Source organism: Helianthus annuus, chromosome 9, assembly GCF_002127325.2.
Source record: "Helianthus annuus cultivar XRQ/B chromosome 9, HanXRQr2.0-SUNRISE, whole genome shotgun sequence".
Lineage (NCBI taxonomy): Eukaryota > Viridiplantae > Streptophyta > Magnoliopsida > Asterales > Asteraceae > Helianthus > Helianthus annuus.
In genome coordinates, this window is record NC_035441.2 from 128,361,602 (window position 1) to 128,366,636 (window position 5,035).

At 43.2% G+C, this 5,035-nt stretch overlaps 1 non-coding gene across 1 annotated transcript; it reads right to left on the bottom strand.

Annotated features, from left to right (window-relative positions):
- Nucleotides 1-3,324: 3,324 nt before the first annotated feature.
- Nucleotides 3,325-3,431, bottom strand: LOC118482443. Its single transcript, XR_004868480.1, has one exon. It is a non-coding gene; the product is annotated as a small nucleolar RNA R71 (small nucleolar RNA).
- Nucleotides 3,432-5,035: the final 1,604 nt, after the last annotated feature.

Genomic DNA, 5,035 nt, shown 5'->3' on the forward strand with positions numbered 1-5,035 from the left:
TGTGTTTAAAAGCTCTATATGTTCCCGAGCACCTTCCACACTTACTTTGGTGAAGTTTGAGGTATCAAATCTGACAGTGTTAGGGTTTGAAGATTGAGTATTGTTGTTCCCATAAAAGGCTTGTTGAGGAGGTGGTTGACAAGGTTGTTGTAGGGTAGTTTGTGTGAATGGAGAGGGTTGTTGTTAGGTTTGTTGAGGAGCAGCTTGTGAAAAAGGAAGATAGGCATTCGGATTGAATGGTCTTCCATAAGGATCTGTGAAAGGACCAGGGGTTGTGCTGGTTTGGGTGGTGGTAGATAGGCACTTGGATCAAATGGTCTCCCATAAGGATCTGTAAGTGCACTAGATGATTGAACTAGTTGACCATAAGGATTTGTACTTGATGCAAATGCGGTTTGAAGCTTCGGTTGTTGCTGACAAGTACTAACTCCCATATTAAGACCTCCAAAGTATATCTCGGGGTTTTGTGGAACTGGAAGTCGTTTAGCCTTTCGAATTTCCTCTTCATCCTTGTTCTCGAGCTTCTGGACGAATTCATAAATGCTCATCATATCCAAAACACCAGTATGCTTCAGCAAGTGAATGAACTGACTCCACTTGGGTGGCAAAGCATCAGCAAAACGCATGACCATTTCTAGTTGTGTAGCAAAAACCTTGTGATGTGGACAAAATGCAACATATAAATTACATCAATTGTGGCATAAAACTAACCATTTTTTAGTACTAATGTTGGAAAAAGTGTGCTTTTGTCTTCCTTTTGTATTTTCAGGATTAAATGAGCTCAAATAGACAAAAGAAGCAAAAAGACAGCTAAATCTAACATAAATACAAGAAAAGGAACAAACGTGGCATGCCCGACCTCCTGACAGCATCTTCCCAAGCAAAACAAGAAGACAGAAGCCTGAACACGCCCCGTGCTCAGTGAGCACGGGGGCGTGCCCAAGTATCAGCAGAAAAGACAAAGTGGTAGAAGCATCCATCGCCCACCACGGGGCCGTGCTCAGCGGACACGGGGCCGTGGTCAACTATAAGATTAGCGGAAACAAGGCAAATCTTGATAGTACAGATATGCTTCTGCACACGGGGTCGTGCTCAGCGGACACGGGGGCGTCGTCAACTAATGCAGACAAACTGCATTTATTGAAGAAAGAGAGGAGGATGGACACGGGGCCGTGTCCAGTGGACACGGGGCCATGCCCGAGCTTCTGTTCAGCCTATAAATAGGAGTACTTGGAGCTCTTGCAACTCATCCCTTGACACACCACCTCTATCACATTTCACCCACCACCCACCACCATCACAACACCATCATCCACCACCATCATCCATTGTCCATCATAGAGTTTGTGAGTCGTCTCGGGATCCAAGATTGATCGTAAGAGTTCTTGACAATCAAAGGCCATGTTTGCCTAAGTCTCTTACATCACTTGGTGAAGACAAGTGTTTAGTGTAATACTTTTTATTTTTAATCTTTTGCACTTTTTAATTGGTTTTGTATTAATAACTTTAATTACTAGTTTCTTATGTTGAAGGTGATTCTTCCTTATCGTTTGTCCGTGGTGTCTTGGCATTATTTTACTGTCTATATAAAATAAAAGATTTTCACCATTCATGTCTCCACGGTCTATATGGAGGTATGTTGGCTACCTGGTCGGGGGTTAAGGGAACGATTTGGTAAGAGTCTTGCCATTGTTCAGTGTATAGATCCTGCAAAGGACCTGGGTCAAATTTAGTAGGACTTCCTTCAATACCCAACGGTATTGGATGGCGGGGGTCCAAACTCTTTGACCCCCTCATAAGTTAAACTACTATTAAAACTTTAACCCGGCTACTTAGGACTGTATCCCTGCTGACTCAGACTACTTAGCCGAGGGTAACGTCGCCTTCAAAAGAGGGGCCTACCACATTACGCATTAATAACTTAATTAATTATCTTTCAATAATCCGACCATTTAGGATTGCATCCTTGCTGACTCAAACTACTAGGTTGAGGGTAACGTCGCCTTCAAAAGAGGAGCCTACTACAATAACTAAGATAATCTCTTAAACAAGTGCAAAAGTGCGAAAATAATCAAAGGTTACACTACACACGAGTCGGATCCAAGTGATTCATCTTGTCTATCTGTTTTTACTTTTATTTTACTTTTCAGCAATTTAGTTAGTTTTATTTTCCTAGTTTAAAAACCTTTTTCTTACATTTTGATCTGATTAAACGTTGAGGATAAACCGGTACTAAAAGCTCTTGTGTCCTTGGACGACCTCGGTATCTTACCAACACTATACTACGCCCATGATGGGTGCACTTGCCCATATGTGTGTTAAGTGTTTGTGAATATCGTGTTTATAAATTTAAAACTTGGCTAAAAAGTGTAAAAAAGGCTTAAAATATACACCTAATATATATAACACTTCACACGCATCAAGTTGTTGGCGCCGTTGCCAGTGACACAAGGATTTTAAGAAAGTTTGGAATCTGCGGCCTAATCATTTTTTCTATTTTATTTTTATTTTTTTTAGGATTTTCTTAATTTTTCAGCTTCTGCAGAGCTCAGCACGGGCCATGCCTTGTCGGACACGAGTCGTGCCCAGCAGTGTCACATGCAGTTTTTGTTTTCCGAGTTACAGAGAGCTGAGCACGGGGCCGTGTCGGTGCAACACGGGGCCGTGTCCAACTTCCCAGTAACAGGGACCCGGAAAACAATCACTGAATCTCCGACCACGGGCCGTGTTCACTGAGCACGGGGCCGTGGTGAACTTTCTGACCAACATTCTTTTCTGTTTTTATTGCAGGACTTGGAACCAGACACCACATCTGAACTTTCTACGTAGTGTATGAGCTCCAGTTCTAGTAGAGACATAAAAGATCCTCTAGAAGAACCCGAACGCTTTCTTAGAAAAAGACTTAAAGCTAAAAACCAAGAGAAAGTTTCGGGGGACCCATTTCCAATGGCGGACCAACGTACCCTCATGGATTACCTACGACCCACCATAGGTAATCTCGGTGCCGCTATCAATGCCCCGAATGTCGAAGCTAACAACTTCGAACTTCGGCCGCATTTGATACAGATGCTTCAAAACTCCGCAACCTTCCATGGGCTTGCGGACGAGGATCCCCATCTACATATTACTAATTTCTTAGAAATATGTGATACCTTCCGGATCAATGAAGCATCAAACGACGCTATCCGCCTTCGGATGTTTCCATTCTCATTAAAGGACCGAGCAAAGGCTTGGCTCAACGCCCTCCCAGTTGGCTCGGTAAACACCTGGGATGAACTAGCCCAAAAGTTTCTATATAAGTATTTCCCTCCCGCTAAAACGGCTAAATTAATGACTGAAATTAATACATATTCACAAGAGGATGGGGAATCCTTATACGAAACTTGGGAAAGGTTCAAGGAGCTATTACGAAAGTGGCCTCATCACGGTCTTGCGGTATGGCAACAAGTATCCACTTTCTACAATGGGTTGTTGCCACACACAAGACAAACACTTGACTCGAGCTCCAGGGGACTTTTAGGTAATCGCCGCCCACATGAAATATACAATCAAATTGAGGAAATTGCTCAAACCAATTTTCAGTGGCACACTCCCCGAGGCAATAGATCTATTGCCCCGGGCGCCCATAAGGTTGATGAAAGCACTTATTTATAAGCCCAAATCAAGGCCCTTTCTTCAAAAATCAAAAAGTTAGAAATGACAAAAATGGTCTCTGTTATGGCTTGTGAAGGGTGTGGTAGGCCACATGAAAGTTGGAGTTGTATGAAAGAAACAGATGATCAACAAGAGTCGGTAAACTACATTGATAACAGACCTAGGCCGTCGGGTCCTCCAACGGGTACCTACAACCAAGGATGGCGTAACCACCCTAACCTTGGTTGGAGAGAACCCGCCAATAGTAGTAACCAACAAAACCTAAACCAACGAACAAACTTTCAACAACCAAGAAACGAGTCACAAAATTTCCCTCAACAACAAGGTGGACGAGAAAGGCTTGAAGATACTGTATCTCGCCTCATCTCCGACACTGAAAAGAAAAACTCGGATCGATTTCAACAATTGGAATCGAATTTTAGAAATCAACAAGCTAGTATACAAAACATTGAAAAACAAATAAATCAATTAGCTCAAAATTTCTCCAAGAGACCACAAGGCGCGTTACCAAGTAATACCGAAACAAACCCAAAAGCACAAGTCCATCTCATAACATTGAGAAATCGTACCGTGGGTTCCGAAGAAGCTCCACCACCGCCAACTGAGGGAAGCACAACACCGCCCCAACAAAAGAAGGCTTCTCCTCTAATTCAAGAGCCTACCAAGGCTCCTCCGGTTCCATACCCCGGTAGGTTAATTCGCCAAAAGACCAATGAGCAATTCGCAAAATTCGAAAATTTACTAAAACAATTGCATGTCAATATTCCATTTATCGAAGTCCTAACTCAAATGCCTAAATACTCAAAATTCATGAGGGACTTCCTCACCCATAAAAGGAAAATTGAATCTTTGCAATTAGTTAACTTAGGCGAAGAGTGCTCCGCGCTTGTACTCAACAAACTCCCACAAAAGAAGATTGATCCTGGAAGCTTCACGGTTCCTTGCTCGATCGGGGAATCCCCCGTTCGTAATGCACTGACCGACCTTGGGGCTAGCATTAACCTCATGCTTGCATCAATGTTCAAACGACTCGGCCTAGGAAAAACAAGTCCTACCAAGATGAGTATACAACTGGCCGACAGATCCGTCAAGTACCTGCAACGTGTCGCTGAAAATCTATTGGTCAAAGTCGACAATTTCGTCTACCCGGCCGACTTTGTCAAACTAGATATGGAAGAGGACACCGAAGTCCCCCTCATACTAGGGAGGCCATTTCTAGCCACTGCACAAGCAATGGTAGACATGAATGACGGAACACTTACTTTGAAGTTTGGGGATAAGGAAGTGAAGTTTGGAGTTGGGAAGAGAGTAGAGGACGATGACCCGGTCAATTACATGAAGGTCATTGATTCGAGTTTGGATGATGCTCTCCACAGTGCAA